Consider the following 18,042-nt stretch of genomic DNA (forward strand, 5'->3'; position numbering starts at 1 on the left):
TAACCCAGCTGATTTCCACCATTTTTGGCCAAGGTGTCCAAATTACACCCACTCCATATTCATACCGTCAGTGTATAGCCTAACAACTGGAGCACTAGTGCATATGCAGATTTAGAGCCGTCCTTCACGATGGATAAAAGTGCCCTGGCATCTCTCTTATCACTTGACATACCTATTCACCAAATTATTCAATTGTACACTTCGCAGAGTGATGGAAAGTGAGGTTACTTTTTGCAGCTGCCTTGACATTGGGAAGATGTAAGGTATAAAACACTCTATGCATTATGGGGAAATGCAAACATTCAGAATTGATTACCAAAACGTATAAAAACATTAATTAACCTTTGATTGCAGGGTTGTTGAAATCAGCATTACGTTTAGTTGTTTAAACACATGTCGTCTCTTTGTGCACCCAAATCCATATCGTGGTGTAGCCTTAATATATAATGAAAACATGTGGAAATATTTTCATTATTTCAACAAATTTGATCAATATTTTGTTGCATTTCTCTTACAGGAAACCATAAGTCTGGAACGCGAACCAATGAACAGTTACCTTAGATGTCTGAAGTACGGCAATGCCAACTATGGATGGGTCTTCTAAAGGAATGCAACCTGCACAATCAATGATATAATTATGTAATATTAGCACAGATCGCAAAGTTGTGACAGCATTTCTGTTTATGTTGCAGTGTCATTTGATGACAGATGTTAAACTCAGGAGTATATGGAACATATAAAAGCTGTATGTTTTCTAACTCTGTGGGACCTAGGTAATATATTGGTGCAAACCAGGCCTCCTTACCCTCACTGGCTGTCCAGAAGAACATGCTGAATATGACGTTTGTCAGATTTTTTATATTATTCTCTAAAAACATGGTAATTTCTGCCAGTCTTCCTTGAACAGGAACACGCCCCTTTCAAGGTTTTACCTTCATGTTTGTTTTTCTGGGTATCCTGGGCATGGGGGTAACATGCATGTATGAGCTTAGCATGGCCACGGAGGAATGCAGTGACCTCAAACGAAATGCCAGGTTAGGCTTCCTGTCAGTTTAGGCTACCTGTATTTTGTCCACAGATATAACCTATGGGTTGTATAGAAATCTACCACAATCATATATTTGTAATATCCACTCATCATGAGGTTTCTATTGCTGTTTTGCCAGACTTCCTTGCCGTGGTTGGCTTGTGGACAATGAACTGGACAAGATGTTTATCAGATTGTCAGTGTTTTCCCAAAACATTGTTGTCAGTGTCAGACATGTGGGGTTTCCATGCGTTTTAAGCAAGGATTGATCGATCGGGGGTGGGCATGGGGGGAAGCCTATGAAAGATGTCTGCAGTATTGTGGCCACGGGTCAGATGGACCACTCCTGGTGAACCTACCAACCTAGACATTTCTGAAAAGTAGAGTCATACGGGAGTCTAATGTAATGTGGCTTCGTAGAATTCCATCATGTTTTATTACTCTCAAACCCCTGCAAATATCAAAGTTTGGTGAAAAAAGACACAATTTAAATTGTGTGTGATAGAAAGCTCCAGTACTTCAGGCACAGGGTAAAGCTCCCACCATTCAATTTTTCAACACTCCTTCTGCTAAAAGCATTGTGTGTCTGTGTACCAGACATTTGGGGGCTCTCTCTTAGGATAAGAAATAATCCAAAAAGCATCTTACTTCATCCTGTGGATATAGAACTAGGTGTCTGTGTTCAAGTAACAGTTTGGATATTTTTCTTCCATTTTGAATGATGAGAGTTGCGCGAAATTGAACAGGAAGTGGGAATTGGAAGTGAGGTATAGGAACAATCTTATTTCATCCCCATCTCCTTCCAATCCCTATCGCCTGTTTCAATTCTTCTGTTGGTTCGAGGATACCCTCACTGCCATTCTCCCAAATCCCTCCCTACCACAAGCAGAAAAAATTTGAGCTGGTGGGCATGGCTAGGAAGGAGATGTAGACAGTGATATCTGCTCTTAGGGCCAGATGTAGGAGCCCTAATACCGGTCGGAAACGTCCGATTTCGGCCGTTTCCGACCGGTATTAAGGTTTTCAGATGCAGGGTCATGTCATTTTAAGAATCAGTAATTTTACCGATTCGGTAAATATATCGATTCAGTAAAATACCGAATCGGTATATTTACTGAATCGGTAAATCCATATGTAGCTGACACTCCTAAGAGTGCCACAGGCCCTTAAGAGTCGGTATTTTACCACAGAATCCTATTGTGTGGTAAAATGCCGAATTCAGGTGTGCATGCACATCTGTGCATACACACCTGTGCCATGTGATACACAGACATGCCCTTAGGGCATGTATGTGTGCCACATGGCACACAAGCCTGTACTTGGGGTGCTAGAGGGTGTCAAAGTGACACCCCCTGCACCCTTGCAGGATTCGGTATTTACCGATTCGGTAAATACCGAATCGGTATTGCCCATTGATTCCTATGGGCTTCAAGGCCCATAGGAATCAATGGACAATACCGATTCGGTATTTACCGAATCGGTAAATACCGAATCTTACAGATTCAGTATTCCTGAATTCGGAATGACCTAAATCTGCCCCCTTCCCATTTACAGACTCTTAAATACCGAATCGGTAAAATTCGGTATTTAAGAGTCTGTAAATGGGAATTACCTACATCTAGGCCTTAGTCCCTTGTATGGGCCCGCCCATGAGACTGATCTACATATGGGAAGGGCTAGGTAGTACCTTCTAGGTCCCTGTGATAAGTGTTGGATGTCACTAGTGACTTCACATACATAAATAATGAGCCAGCCCCGATGTAAGCACCCGGCTGCCTGAATCAGAAGTTTGCCAGGGCCCAGAAGGGATAGGTCATTGGTAACACCCTCCGAGATAGGTAACTGGTAACACCCTCCCATCAAACCTTGAATGAGAGAAGGTTTTCTCCCATCCGGGGGACAAAAACATTGTATGCGAGAAGGTTATCTCCCATCCGGGGGACAAAAAAAAAAGCAGCCAAGTGTTAACCCCTTGGCTTCCTTGACCTATATGTAGGTTAATATGGCAGCCATGGGGTCAAAGTATGTAAATATGTTTTCAAGATTGCTGTTTGTATTTAATTAGTTACAAATATTTGTTAATTTAGGTTTATAATTTGTAAATTGAGTTTGTGCATGTGTTGTAAAAATGGCCACAATGGTGCAATAGCAATCAAAAACCATGCATGTGTATCAAATTGTAATAAAACAGGTTGAGCTAGAGGAGGAAGCACTTCCTGTAGGATGTACGTTGCTTATGGAGTAATCTCCTATCGAACTGTTTATGTTTTTTCAGTTGAATGGCTATTAAGATGTTGAATTCTGACATTAAACCTCTGGAATGGGCAAAAATATTGCTGAGATAACCTGGAATCCAGTGGTAAAGAGCTTTTGGAAACAAAGCAGATTGATAGAAGTAGTACCCTTTTCCATAGTGAAGAACTTTCCTGCTAAGGTGGTATTGTTTGTCCATCCAAGTGGGTTTTTATGACCTTTGGAGTGTGATCAATAAATTGGTTGGTAGACACATAGAAATCACAATGCCCAACATCATTATTGATTAAATAAAGTATGAAGAATTGGGTTGTTTGTGGAGGGGGTGAAACCCTAATCAAGCAAAAGCCACAATACTTATCTGGGTGAATCACTAAATTAACCTGTGTACATCTCTATGCTAGCTTGGCACAAGAGCAGTCAGACTTTACTTATAGGTAATGTGTAAAATATTTATGCAGCACTTGAACATTAATAACGTGAAAACCCCACCCAAATAAAATCCTACACCAATGTATAACAATAGAGTAAAATGTAGTAAATTATTTGGGATCAAAACTACAAACATCCAGTCAACAGAGCTGGAGATATGCAATTTTAAAAATGTTGTTAAAAGTATTAAAAGGCGCATAGCACAAACTGAGGGTATCTGGTCAGGCTGGACTGGGACAAAGTCACAAGTTCAGGTCGATTTCAATGTAGCGCTGGTTGGACACAGAACCAAGTTTGGCAACTGAGGATTCAACCTTCTGTCGTTGGTGCGTGCTCTGCTTGGCATTGCTTTGTGAGACGTTACATTGTCCACTGTTGGTTCCAATGAAGCTCTATGTTGAGGCTTTGCGTCGCTCTGGGCCAGTTCTGATGAGCTGAGTGGTGAGGCTTTGCAAGGCTCTGTTTTACTCCACATTGGTTCTGATGATGCTCTCAGCTTTCTGGCAAGGCAAGGCTTTGTAAGGTTTTGCATCACTCTGCCTCGGTTCCAGTGAAGCTTGCAGCAGTACTGCAAGGCTTTGTAGGGCATTGAAATCTCTTTATGTTGGATATGGTGGAACTTTCAGTTAGGCCTGGAGGAGCTTTCTCTGATGCCAGCCAAGTGTCCTGCACATGAGGGGTACCACTTGGGGATTAGGAGCTCACTCCAGCGCAGGACAGCTACACTTAGGCAGGTCCAGTTGCAGGACGAGGCAGGTCCAGTGCAGCAGGTCAGCCGGGCAGTTGAAGATGGCTTCTGGAGCTTGTTGTCACCAGTCTTCCTTCGCAGTAAGCAGGGCCTGCCTCAAGCAGCATGGCAGCCTTCTTCTGTATTTTCCATATTTCCAGGAGTGTACTCAAGAGTGGGGTGGAGGGTCCATTATTTATATCCGGTGCCCTCTTTGAAGTGTGAGAAGAGTCTGGAGTTTTCTCCCTAAAGAGGTGTCTGGAATTTCCTTCCTCCCTGCCCTGGTCCTAGTCTGTCTGGAGGCACAATAGGTTAGTGTGCAGTCCTTTGTATGTGAGCTGGCCAGTTGCCTTTGAAGTGCAAGCATGTTAGGTGACAGCTCGGACCATTTATCTAGTCAGAGATGGCCCATCCTACTAACACCTAGTCCCCCTTTGTGATACTGTCTGGGAGGATTACACAAAGCCCAACTGCCAAATACACCTAGTCACCAGACCCAGTAAATGGCTACAGGTACAGGCACCAAATGGTCAGGACAAGAAAATGCCAAATTTCTAAAAGTGGCATTTTCAGAATAGTGACTTAAAATAGAACTTTAGCATTAAAAAGATTTTACATTACAATTTCTCGGACACCAAACATGACTTTCCTACCTACTCCACCTTTCTAAAAACTTTTTATATTGCTAAAATCAATTTATACATGCCAATAGCAAAGCTTGTGCCACATTCATACAAATACATACAAATTCTTCGAGTCAATTTCATTTTGCAGATAATATTCATGTAAAGCCATTCCAATCCAAGCACATATGGAAAGGAATATATCAAGTCTCTTAATTTGTGCAGCAGCTTATACAAGAAAAATACCAATTCTGATAAAGTGCAAATGCTTCATACAATTAAATACAATAACATTATTCTGAAGGGACCCATTTAGCCCAAGTCAAGGAGAGACAAGATAGGAAATAAGGGGGATAAATTGCATGGTGCGAGCACACTTTTCACACTAAAAAGTATGGTATCTAAAAGCAGGGAATGCAAAATCAGAATAAATAATAAATAAAGAGATAAATATTCATACATTTGCACATGTCATATGAAGTCAGAGATCCTAGGCCAGGAAGTGGGGGCTCGTTAGCTCAGACAGTAAGCAGCCTGCTCAGGAGGGATGCTCATTTTAGCCCACACTGGCACCGGCCCTATTCAGCCATTGAGGTGATCAGGCCCAGATCTTTCGCCCTATGGCTTTTTTTCTTCAGCCTTTCAGATTATATAGTGGGGTTTTGATGTTATAAATGGCTAGGATCCTAGCCCTCTAGCTACTGAATGTGGGAGGGTACATACTTATCCATTGCGAGGTGAAACAGAATTGAGCAATAGCCATTGATAGAAATAGAAAACACGTCTCTGCACTTGCACGTCGCTTGTCTCAGTCCTGTCTAAAACCCACAGGATCATCAGGGCAGGAGTAACCGATGCACCTAAGATCTTTCCAACAAACTCCTTGATATCCTGAAGGAAAATGACCAGCTTGGGGAAAGAATAACACATATGGACGAGATCAGCTGATTGTAGCCCACACAGCCGTGGTCGGTAGTGGGAGTACCTGCCGGGTGGTGACGTGCGGAGGGCCAGGGTGGGGGTAGCAAACTATGGATTACGGAGGTTTACAGGTAAGCAAACATATAAATAAATAAAAAAAAAATTGTTGCGCGCACTGCATCGCATTTGGGGATGCAGTGCATGGAACAAAATGTGTTTATTTTATTTTTATGTTGCTCCTGCCTTCAGTGGTGAGTAAACATTTATAAGCTGCTTAAAAAAAAAACATGTTGTCTTTTTATAATGACTGGGATCTAGCAACCTAACCAGGCAACCATTGATATCACTCCGCAAGACTAGTTCATAAATAGCTGGTTTCTCTGCATCAATAATCTTTACTGGGCTCCACAAAATCAGGACACCCATATTTTGCAGCATGCAAGCCCAGTAATAAAGGAGGAAGCTGAGAATTTCCCATCCGCTTCGCTGTCTAGGAAGAACCATCATTTTAGATGCTCTCCTGGGTTTACGACTACCCCATACGAACCTATAGCAAATCCTTTCCAGGTTCGATATCCAGGATGGGCTAATTTCTAACAGGACAGTCCTAAAGACATATAGGACCCAGGTAACATCGACATTTTAAGCACATTGCTCTTACCAAACAATGAAAGATATAGATGAGCCAATCTCTCCAGTTCTCTTCTAAAATCGTCTATGATCTGGCCATATTCAGATCAACAATTTTGTCGATGACAGCAGTAATCTTGACCCGAGGTAAACCACCACGGAGACTATCAGTGGATGATCTGCACTCTGCAGATTTTCTGTACACAGAATCAGCGTTTTATCCACATTTAATTTGTATCCTGAGCAAGCCCTGAACTGGTCAGCTAAGGCCTTAATCTCTGGGAGTTCCATAGTCAAATCACTAGTGACTACCGCTATATCATCTGCATATGCCAATGCTCTGTACTCAAACGTATTAATTGTCACTGGTTTGATAATAGCGTTTGCCTAGAAGGGGATCAATATTCGTGGCAAATAGTAGAGGAGAGAACGGACATCCTTGCCTAGTGCTCCTAGTGATAATAAATGGAGCTGAGTCCTGCCCTGCTGTGCGGATGATGGCCATAGGTGAAAAATACAATGCCCTGATTGCCCAAACAAACTTCTTACAGAAGCCTTTCCATTTCAAGACTGCCCACAGGAATTGCCATGAGACCCAATTGAACGTTTTCTCGGGGTCTGGTAGAATTACTCATAATGGTGATTTTGTGGCTTTTGACCGATCCAAAAGGGCTATGACTCGGCAGACTTGGTCTGTAGTGCCTCTGCATGGGATAAACCCATGCTGGCGCGTTGAGACTAGAGGAACTATAATCTTGCCCAGTCAGCTTGCAAGTATTTTAGAATAGATTTTACTATCACAATTAACAAGAAATATTTGCCTGAATGAGCCTGGGTTCAAGCCTGGCTTTCCTTTCTTTTTGAACACGACTATAGTGTTCTACAGAGAAGGAGGCACATATCCGCTTTGGGACTGCATGAAAGTTTGCGGCATATCCTAATGTAACACCTGAATAAATATTCTTTAAAACTTCAATGGAATGATAGCAGATCCACAAGCCTTGTCCCTTGCTTCCCTGCTTATTGGGGCTGCCAGCCTGTCATTTTGTTCAAGTGTAACCTTGGTCATATCCAACTACAAAACAATTATTCCCCAGTCTCGACCCTGGTGGAGTCACTTCCTCTGTATAGAGTTAGTTATAGAATTCCTAAATATGTTAAGCATGCCCAGTGGAGTCTCCTGTACTTGGCCTAACTGCTCTCTGATCTTTGAGATTCGGTTGACTACTTCTTGCTGCCACAGCCATTTTTGCTAATAGCCGCCATGTGTTCTCCCCCAACTCATAAGATTCAGCCCTGTATTGCTTAAATTTTTTTGCCACTTCCGCCCCAAAATATTGGTTAATTTTACATTTTAAAATTGCTATTACTTGTCGGCTCCCTGGATATCTAGTCCCCTAACCAGCTTGCACATAACGTCAGTTTCTGCTGCTCTTAGTTGTTCGTACCAGCGCGAATCTCGACTTCTTTTGTCTTTTGGTGGTGTACAAAAGAAGCTCAAGTTTTCCCCTCAAACTCCTGCTTTAAAAGTGTACCAAACTATAATGTCTGGCGCAGACCCCGTTAGTCTCGAAGAAATCTGAAATCTACTTAACCATATGATCTCTGTATGCTTGATTAAATAAAAGCTTTCTCGCAAAGGTTCAGAGTGTTTGATCTCTTGTGATCCCCATCATTGGAAATTCTATCAGCAAGGGATTATGATCTGAGACCGCCCTCGGGAAACTCTCAATCTCAACCTGTCCCACGAATGTGGTTGAGGCGAAGAAGTAGTCGAGTCTAACTAATTTATTATGGGGGGCTGAGTAGAATGTATAGCCTGAATCGGATGCTTTATGTTTAACCCAAATATCTACCAGCCAATGTTCCCTCACAAGGCTTTGCAATGCCTTATAGACCTTCAATTTTTTCCCGTGATACTCTTGATCTCCATTGAGATTGCTTTGACTGTCTATATGGATATTTAGATCACCATGAATGATTAAGGGGAGTGGCCACAGTGCAAGCTCTGTATTTAAGTGGTCCAGTACCTCTGGTTGGATGTATGACGTTACATCGCGAACTTTTACAACGCACACTGTTACAACGCAATTTTTACAACGCAGATACATTTACAACGAATGCTTTTACAACGCATGACATTACATAGCAGATGCTATTACAACGCATGCCATTACAACGTAAGTATAGGTAAGTATATTATTTTTTTTTTAAATGTAATTTATTAAAATTTAAATAATTTAATAAATTAAATTATTTTTTAATAATTAATTTGTAAATATATATACTTTAAAAAATTGTTTATTTTAAAAAGAACAATTATTATTAAAGAACTAATATTAAAAAATAATAATATTATTAAAATTAATTATTTAAATTATTTAAAATTATTTATTTAAAAACTGAACCCTAAAAATACCCGTTACCCTGAACCCTTAAAATAGCCATGTACCCCATAGCCCATACCTAGCCCTGAAACCTAAAAATACCCCTGTATCCCAAAACCCAAACCTAGCCCTGAAACCTAAAAATACCCCTGTACCCCAAAACCCATACCTAGCCCTGAAACCTAAAAATACCCCTGTGCCCCAAAACCCAAACCTAGCCCTGAAACCTAAAAATACCCCTGTACCCCAAAACCCAAACCTAGCCCTGAAACCTAAAAATACCCCTGTACCCCAAAACCCAAACCTAACCCTGAAACCTAAAAATACCCCTGTACCCCAAAACCCAAACCTAGCCCTGAAACCTAAAAATACCCCTGTACCCCAAAACCCAAACCTAGCCCTGAAACCTAAAAATACCCCTGTACCCCAAAACCCATACCTAGCCCTGAAACCTAAATATACCCCTGTACCCCAAAACCCAAACCTAGCCCTGAAACCTAAAAATACCCCTGTACCCCAAAACCCATACCTAGCCCTGAAACCTAAAAATACCCCTGTACCCCAAAACCCAAACCTAAACCTGAAACCTAAAAATACCCCTGTACCCCAAAACCCAAACCTAGCCCTGAAACCTAAAAATACCCCGTACCTCAAAACCCAAACCTAGCCCTGAAACCTAAAAATACCCCTGTACCCCAAAACCCAAACCTAACCCTGAAACCTAAAAATACCCCTGTACCCCAAAACCCATACCTAGCCCTGAAACCTAAAAATACCCCTGCACCCCAAAACCCAAACCTAGCCCTGAAACCTAAAAATACCCCTGTACCCCAAAACCCAAACCCAAACCTAACCCTGAAACCTAAAAATACCCCTGTACCCCAAAACACATACCTAGCCCTGAAACCTAAAAATACCCCTGTACCCCAAAACCCATACCTAGCCCTGAAACCTAAAAATACCCCTTTACCCCAAAACCCAATCCTAGCCCTGAAACCTAAAAATACCCCTGTACCCCATAACCCAAAACTAAATATATACTATTAGTTAAATTAATTTATTTAATTTACATTTTTAAAAAATGATTAAAAAAAATAACATACTTACCAATACTTACGTTGTAATGGCATGCGTTGTAATAGCATCTGCTATGTAATGTCATGCGTTGTAAAGGCATGCGTTGTAACGGATCCTGTGTTGTAATGGTGTGCGTTGTAACGGTGTGCGTTGTAATAGTTGCGTTGTAAGGGTTGTTTCCCCCTCTGGTTCGTCTAAATTAGAGCCATACACAGAGCAGATTGTTAAGAAGTATCCATGAAGACCACCCCGTATTCCATGATGGCCAAACGCCCAAATTTGACTAGCTTGCAGGTACTCATGCCTTTTCTATTTAAAATTGCCAGCTCTCTTGATGTTGTCCCTTGGCAGGTACATGCTAATATGCTATACCTCAGATCCTTCAGCCACACTCACTTCTTCCATGGTAAATGTGTCTCTTGGAGGCAAACAAAATCAGCCTGAATATCGTAGACTCCTGGCTATTTTGCCCTTTTTGTTCTTATTGTTGAGGCCATAGACATTTATCGATCAAATCCAAATTTTACCTCCAGTCATTATGTTTCAAATTAGACAACTGTGCTCTCTCACTACTGCACATTATGTTAGTGCTCTCTAAATTGTCAATTTTCCTGGTCCTAACAAAGCTAAGTAAGCCATGACAATTAATACAAAAGATATGACTGTTTACTTTCCCCTCCCCCACCCTCCAAACCTGCCAAAACCCTTCTCACCTCCCCCCCTGAGATGTAGTGTTACTCTTCGCGAGTACCTTTCCCAACCTCAGACCTGACAAGAAAATGTGGTCACTGTTCAGTTAGTCCCCATACGCTTGATAAGATCAAACAATTCAAATACAATACTCAAAGAGAATACATGATCAATTCATTCATGAACTATTACCAAATTTATGGTATATTGTACTGTCTGGACTTTAATATTCCTTTGTTTGGAGCATTACAACTCATTAACATAAGTAATAATAAAAAAATAAAAAAGAATACTATAGCCATACTTGCATAAACTAATATATATTTTTCTTTATCCTTTGCATAATGACTTCCTCGGCACTGGTTAGCCCTATGACTTTAATTGGAATGGAGTAGTACTTTGAATCTATTACACAGATTATGATGACGTTGGCTTTGCTGGTTTCGTATATATTTCTGAATTTTGCACTTGAGGTAAATGCAGATTTTAAAATAATTATTCTATCGCCCCCTGGTCCCTTTCACCCCACTAATAAAAGCGTATTGGCAGATTTGTAACAAACTTCTTTCTGCCTATGTATGGTGTACATTTCTTTACTTTCCCTTCACAGTCTTTCACCATTTTGGGATCTTTCCTTAATTGTTTTGTATCTGGGTTATAACTGGTTCAGCACAAACTAAGGGGTCGATCAGGATGGCGGACGGAAGAGCCACCGCGGCCCTGGAGTAGGCGAAAAAAGCCTTTTCCGTGTCCGCCTGCCGCGGATACTCCGTCCGCCATATCAGGATAGGAAAACGTGTCAAATTTCCGTCCGCGACGGAAAAACACGCTCCGCCGGCCAACTACACACGACCACGCGGCGGACGGAACACATCCAAACGCTCCGCCGTACGCACTGACGTCGAAGACCGTCCCCCAAATCAAGATGGCGGAAAACACACATAAAACCGCTGCGGAAAAACAACCTGTCTTAACACGGCGGAATCCCCACAGCGAACATAGGTGACACAGCCGAGATACCCACCGCAAGCTGACCACCACCATGGACCCGGCGCTACACGCTTTCCCGATGCTCTTCGCGATCCACCACGTCCTAGTCATGGCCTACTATGGACGACGACGCAGGTAAGGTACAAACCATTGGCTGTCTGGAGGGGAATACCAGCAAGGGACGTGACGTAGGGAGGGGGAGTGTCATGTTACCGAAACCACTGATGAGAAGCATATACGAATACACATTAGCAGTACGCAAGAAGGAATGACAACGACAGACCACGAGACTTGATAGACTACCTTTATTGTCAAATAATAGGGGTCAAATCACAGTGTATGCGTGAACATGGGCAAAGTGGGCACCAGAGCAGGTACAACATAGCAGGTAACGAGAGGGCAGCATGCAGTATCAGAGCATCAACAGGGCATTGTGCATTACAGAGCAGGTACATCAGAGGCAGGTAACGAGAGGCCAGTATGCAGTATCAGAGCATCAACAGGGCATTGTGCATTACAGAGCAGGTACATCAGAGGCAGGTAACGAGAGGGCAGTATCAGAGCATCAACAGGGCATTGTGCATTACAGAGCAGGTACATCAGAGGCAGGTAACGAGAGGGCAGTATCAGAGCATCAACAGGGCATTGTAGAGTACAGAGCAGGTACATCATAGGCAGCACGTGAGAGGGGCTAAGTGCATCAACAGTCCATTGCACAGAACAGGTTGATAAAAGGCAGCACATGAGAGTGCAGAATGCAGCATCAGAGCATCAACAGGGCATTGTAGAGTACAGAGCAGGTACATCATAGGCAGCACGTGAGAGGGGCAAAGTGCATCAACAGTCCATTGCACAGAACAGGCCCATCATAGGCAGCACGTGAGAGGGGCTAAGTGCATCAACAGTCCATTGCACAGAACAGGCCCATCAGAGGCAGCACGTGAGAGGGGCTAAGTGCATCAACAGTCCATTGCACAGAACAGGTTGATAAAAGGCAGCACATGAGAGTGCAGAATGCAGCATCAGAGCATCAACAGGGCATTGTAGAGTACAGAGCAGGTACATCATAGGCAGCACGTGAGAGGGGCAAAGTGCATCAACAGTCCATTGCACAGAACAGGCCCATCATAGGCAGCACGTGAGAGGGGCTAAGTGCATCAACAGTCCATTGCACAGAACAGGCCCATCAGAGGCAGCACGTGAGAGGGGCTAAGTGCATCAACAGTCCATTGCACAGAACAGGTTGATAAAAGGCAGCACATGAGAGTGCAGAATGCAGCATCAGAGCATCAACAGGGCATTGTAGAGTACAGAGCAGGTACATCATAGGCAGCACGTGAGAGGGGCAAAGTGCATCAACAGTCCATTGCACAGAACAGGCCCATCATAGGCAGCACGTGAGAGGGGCTAAGTGCATCAACAGTCCATTGCACAGAACAGGCCCATCAGAGGCAGCACGTGAGAGGGGCAGTATGCAGTATCAGAGCATCAACAGGGCATTGTGCATTACAGAGCAGGTACATCAGAGGCAGGTAACGAGAGGGCAGCATGCAGTATCAGAGCATCAACAGGGCATTGTGCATTACAGAGCAGGTACATCAGAGGCAGGTAACGAGAGGGCAGCATGCAGTATCAGAGCATCAACAGGGCATTGTGCATTACAGAGCAGGTACATCAGAGGCAGGTAACGAGAGGGCAGCATGCAGTATCAGAGCATCAACAGGGCATTGTGCATTACAGAGCAGGTACATCAGAGGCAGGTAACGAGAGGGCAGCATGCAGTATCAGAGCATCAACAGGGCATTGTGCATTACAGAGCAGGTACATCAGAGGCAGGTAACGAGAGGGCAGCATGCAGTATCAGAGCATCAACAGGGCATTGTGCATTACAGAGCAGGTACATCAGAGGCAGGTAACGAGAGGGCAGTATCAGAGCATCAACAGGGCATTGTAGAGTACAGAGCAGGTACATCATAGGCAGCACGTGAGAGGGGCTAAGTGCATCAACAGTCCATTGCACAGAACAGGTTGATAAAAGGCAGCACATGAGAGTGCAGAATGCAGCATCAGAGCATCAACAGGGCATTGTAGAGTACAGAGCAGGTACATCATAGGCAGCACGTGAGAGGGGCAAAGTGCATCAACAGTCCATTGCACAGAACAGGCCCATCATAGGCAGCACGTGAGAGGGGCTAAGTGCATCAACAGTCCATTGCACAGAACAGGCCCATCAGAGGCAGCACGTGAGAGGGGCTAAGTGCATCAACAGTCCATTGCACAGAACAGGTTGATAAAAGGCAGCACATGAGAGTGCAGAATGCAGCATCAGAGCATCAACAGGGCATTGTAGAGTACAGAGCAGGTACATCATAGGCAGCACGTGAGAGGGGCAAAGTGCATCAACAGTCCATTGCACAGAACAGGCCCATCATAGGCAGCACGTGAGAGGGGCTAAGTGCATCAACAGTCCATTGCACAGAACAGGCCCATCAGAGGCAGCACGTGAGAGGGGCAGTATGCAGTATCAGAGCATCAACAGGGCATTGTGCATTACAGAGCAGGTACATCAGAGGCAGGTAACGAGAGGGCAGCATGCAGTATCAGAGCATCAACAGGGCATTGTGCATTACAGAGCAGGTACATCAGAGGCAGGTAACGAGAGGGCAGCATGCAGTATCAGAGCATCAACAGGGCATTGTGCATTACAGAGCAGGTACATCAGAGGCAGGTAACGAGAGGGCAGCATGCAGTATCAGAGCATCAACAGGGCATTGTGCATTACAGAGCAGGTACATCAGAGGCAGGTAACGAGAGGGCAGCATGCAGTATCAGAGCATCAACAGGGCATTGTGCATTACAGAGCAGGTACATCAGAGGCAGGTAACGAGAGGGCAGCATGCAGTATCAGAGCATCAACAGGGCATTGTGCATTACAGAGCAGGTACATCAGAGGCAGGTAACGAGAGGGCAGCATGCAGTATCAGAGCATCAACAGGGCATTGTGCATCACAGAGCAGGTACATCAGAGGCAGGTAACGAGAGGGCAGGTTGCAGTATCAGAGCATCAACAGGGCATTGTAGAGTACAGAGCAGGTACATCAGAGGCAGCACAACTACGTGTCCCTACCAACCCGTCACAGGGACCACAAGAGTGCCACGCAGTTCTCAATGGACACACCATGTGAATTAACATTTGAGTGAAGTGTACAGCACGTCACATCACAGAATCAGGGGGGACTGCGTGAACTACCTGCCTCGGACACACTGGCAGCACCAGCAACAGGAGTGTGAGACACAGCCACAGCCCGAGTGACACACACATGGGCCACGGACCCAGACACACTGGCAGCACCAGCAACAGGAGTGTGAGACACAGCCACAGCCCGAGTGACACACACATGGGCCACGGACCCAGACACACTGGCAGCACCAGCAACAGGAGTGTGAGACACAGCCACAGCCCGAGTGACACACACATGGGCCACGGACCCAGACACACTGGCAGCACCAGCAACAGGAGTGTGAGACACAGCCACAGCCCGAGTGACACACACATGGGCCACGGACCCAGACACACTGGCAGCACCAGCAACAGGAGTGTGAGACACAGCCACAGATGTAGTCACTGACACGTGAGCCACTGACCCAGACAGACTGCCAGCACCAGAAACAGGAGTGTGCAACACAGCCACAGATCTTCTAACTGACACGTGAGCCATAGACCCAGATACACTGCCAGGACCTGCAACAGGAGAGGGCACAACTGACACTGTGCCACCATCTGATACATGAGAGTCAACTGCACCGGCGCCACTGGGACAACTGAAATGATGAGCCACAGGGCTGTATGGGCCAGGAGGCAGGGTGGGCCTGGGAGCTGGGGATAGCTCACCTAGAGCCAAATCGGGGTTTGCAGGTGTCAATGGTGTGTGTCTGCGTTTCTTAGGGAGGTGTGAGTGCACCCTGGACAGGACAGGACTGCCAAGTGGTGGGGACTCCAAAGAATCACCACCCAGTATAGGTGGAGCAACTGCTGCCGGGGATCTGGTTTCGGGGGACGTGCTGGAGCCTGCTTGTCGTTTGCTCTGTGCCTGCCGCCTGGACTCGGAATGATGTGTAATGGGGGATGCAACAACAGGGGACACCCTCCTCTGCTTCTGACTGGCCTGGATGGGAGTGGAGGTATGGGGGGACTCCGCCGCGGAGACATCAGTTTGGCGTTTAGTAGAAAACATCAGCCTCAGTGCAGCCAGGGGTGAAGTATGCCTGTCCTTGATTGCGCCATTGTCCATGCTAGATGCCTTGTCCGTAGGATGTGCCTTATCCTTAGGTGGAGTGTTGTCTCTGGATGTAGCCTGTGCCCTGCTCGCCGCCCTGTTCCTGCCAGCAGACTTGTCGTCTGTGGTGCACCTGCCTCCAGCAGACACCTGCTCCCTGTGTGTGTCGCTGCCCTTGGGAGTGTTCCTATCCACTGCTGTGGGCCTGCTCTTGGGAGTCTCCCTGCTCTTAGTAGGTGCCTTAGTCTTCTCACTGTCCTTGGGAGTGTTCCTATCCACTGCTGTGGGCCTGCTCTTGGGGGTCTCCCTGCTCTCAGTAGGTGCCTTAGTCTTCTCACTGTCCTTGGGAGTGTTCCTATCCACTGATGTGGGCCTGCTCTTGGGAGTCTCCCTGCTCTTAGTAGGTGCCTTAGTCTTCTCACTGTCCTTGGGAGTGTTCCTATCCACTGCTGTGGGCCTGCTCTTGGGGGTCTCCCTGCTCTCAGTAGGTGCCTTAGTCTTCTCACTGTCCTTGGGAGTGTTCCTATCCACTGATGTGGGCCTGCTCTTGGGAGTCTCCCTGCTCTTAGTAGGTGCCTTAGTCTTCTCACTGTCCTTGGGAGTGTCCCTTACCTCTGCTGTGGGCCTGCTCTTGGGAGTCTCCCTGCTCTCAGTAGGTGCCTTAGTCTTCTCACTGTCCTTGGGAGTGTCCCTTACCTCTGCTGTGGGCCTGCTCTTGGGAGTCTCCCTGCTCTCAGTAGGTGCCTTTGTCTTCTGACTGGCCTTGTCCAAGGAACAGTCCATGGACATGTGAGTATCCCTTGCCTTCGGAGTACCTTTCGTGTTGAATGCCTGTGTAGCTCCGGAAGGCATGTCCCCCAACAACACTTGTGGATCCTGTGTGTGTACTCCAGTGCATCTGACGTCGTCTACGTGAACAGATTTAGCTGATCTAGGGGATGGGGTCTGTGCCCTGCGTGCCCTGACGTGCTGTCTGACGCTGCTTCTAGTGCAATAACCTGTATTTGAGTCCTGCTCTGAATAATCACTACCCCCTGAGACATCCAGCGGTGTAGATGGGGAAACAGAAGTAGCACCCTGTTCATTCGACTGTACTATTGCAGACGACACACTGCTTGCCAATGACTGCACTGTCCTGTGTAGACCTGCAAGATCGCCATGCATCCCTTCCATGAATGCCACCACCTGCCCCAACTTCCTATCATGATCCTGGAAAGCATTTGTCATATTGGTCTGACCCACACACAGCTGTCGCAGCAGATCAACGGCCTCAGCACACAGTGCATTTTGGCTCACCGTGGCAGGGGCAGCGGTGCCTGCACCGAACGCCACTCTGCTCCCCCTACTCCTCCGGCCACGAACAGTACATGGTGCAGTTGGCGGAAGTGTGGGCCCTGTGTGCTGTCTTCCGACAGAAGGTGATGAGTGCCCACTCCCAGTCTGTGACAACAGTGCAGGCTCACCAAGAGTGTCCGACGAGGAGGACGATGGTGTCTCCACATGCGAGTCCTCAGGGACGGTCCTGTCCCCCTCTCCGGCGCTGGCCTCCTCCGTGTCAGTCTGCGTGTGTGCGAAGTCTGAGCCGGACTCATTTCCTCGGCTACTCTCCACCGTCTGTGGCTGAGTGTCCTCTGTCAAAGCTGAAATGCACAGAAAAGATGTGTGAGTCATGGGCACACTCACGTACAGAAGGAACAGGATAGCCAAATCACATAGCAGACAAAGGTTCATGAGCCCTCAGCCTGCACATGGCCCACCCCTACCAGTCATCCTCACATTTTCTGCCATGGGGACATGGACCACTAGGGGATGTGCTTTAACACTCAACTACTAAGCAAGTGGCGTGTCAACATGGCGGACCTGGATGTCAAATGAGTACCACCCAATGGGACCAAAATGCCATCACAGGCATACATACGCAACACGGAACTCAATAGTGTGTCTGTGCACCAATACATGCATAGCACTCACAAGTTTCCTACACAGACAGTATGCTCACCGCTAGTTT

This window comes from Lissotriton helveticus, chromosome 6 (genome assembly GCF_964261635.1).
Source record: "Lissotriton helveticus chromosome 6, aLisHel1.1, whole genome shotgun sequence".
Classification (NCBI taxonomy): Eukaryota; Metazoa; Chordata; class Amphibia; order Caudata; family Salamandridae; genus Lissotriton; species Lissotriton helveticus.